This window comes from Haliaeetus leucocephalus, unplaced genomic scaffold (assembly GCF_000737465.1).
Source record: "Haliaeetus leucocephalus isolate CR32 unplaced genomic scaffold, Haliaeetus_leucocephalus-4.0 Scaffold140, whole genome shotgun sequence".
Taxonomy (NCBI): Eukaryota; Metazoa; Chordata; class Aves; order Accipitriformes; family Accipitridae; genus Haliaeetus; species Haliaeetus leucocephalus.
In genome coordinates, this window is record NW_010972576.1 from 12122458 (window position 1) to 12123581 (window position 1124).

Here is a 1124-nt window from a genome sequence, read left to right on the forward strand (position 1 = left end):
TCTACAACTGAATGTTTGGCTGCCAAGATAAACAGCCAAAGTACAGGAGCAGAGCACCTTGCTGCCAGGGAAAGCACAATTAGAAGCTCAAACAGCAGGACAGTCTGATCTGACATATGGAAACTGTGTGAAGCTTTTCCCATTCAGGAGGCTAAAAAAGCTCTTCCGAAACTGATTCCCCGAGACCAGTAGGAGCAGCAGGCTTTTAATGAGCCTGTTCCAAATGACTCTTAGCTCCACACTGAGCATGCTGTTCGTATGACTGCTTGTGAGGAAATAAGTAGCTGTTCTGGCCTCTTTAAATATCAGTTTTCTGGAAACAACTTATTTTCAGTACTGGATACCTGGTGAAAACTTCAGTGTGTGTGACTGGAAGAGAGCATTCTGCCATTTATTTCTTTTTTTACACCGGAGCCCTGTCTTTTTGTCAAAGAAGTTTAGCAAAGAATTTGCCGGACCTGTACTAATTACCGCCCATGAAGTACTGGGGAATACAAATAACCTCTAGTATGCAGCAAATCGTTTAAATGTTTGGAAGGATGGGCACCGGATAACGCTCCGAAATTTCTCATCCACAGAGCTCAGTCCTCCGACACATCTTCATTCCCTGTTTGGTAGTACCTTTCCAGCAACCTTTTACATTTTGTTCCTCTGACTCTTTCTGAGAGACAGTCCGGCCTCTTTCAAGTCAGCCCGGAGCGGGATGACGGTCGCCCCAGAAATCGCTCGGTCAGGGTGCCAGGTGTCGGGGCGAGGCAGGCCCCGGGTGGGCCGGCAGCGTACCACTCCCGAGGTGAGCCCTCCCCAGCAGCACTGCGAAAAACGAACGTCCGTGAAACGCTTCAGAATATGAACTTCTGGGATGTGAAGATTAAAGTCACTGGAAATATGAATTATCCTAGAATAAAATAAAGTATTTCCAGCACGGGAGAGACATGGCGCAAACCGGGCACCACCGGCTACCCAGGGCGCTCCGGCCGGCCCTGCTGAGGGGCCAAGCCCCGGTGACAGGGCCAGCGGGCCCCCGAAAAGCCCCGGGGCGGGGTCGCTTCCCCGCCGTCGGGGCCGGGGCGGGACTCCCCGCGGCGGGGCACTCCGCGGCGGCGAGGCGGAACGAGCGGCGG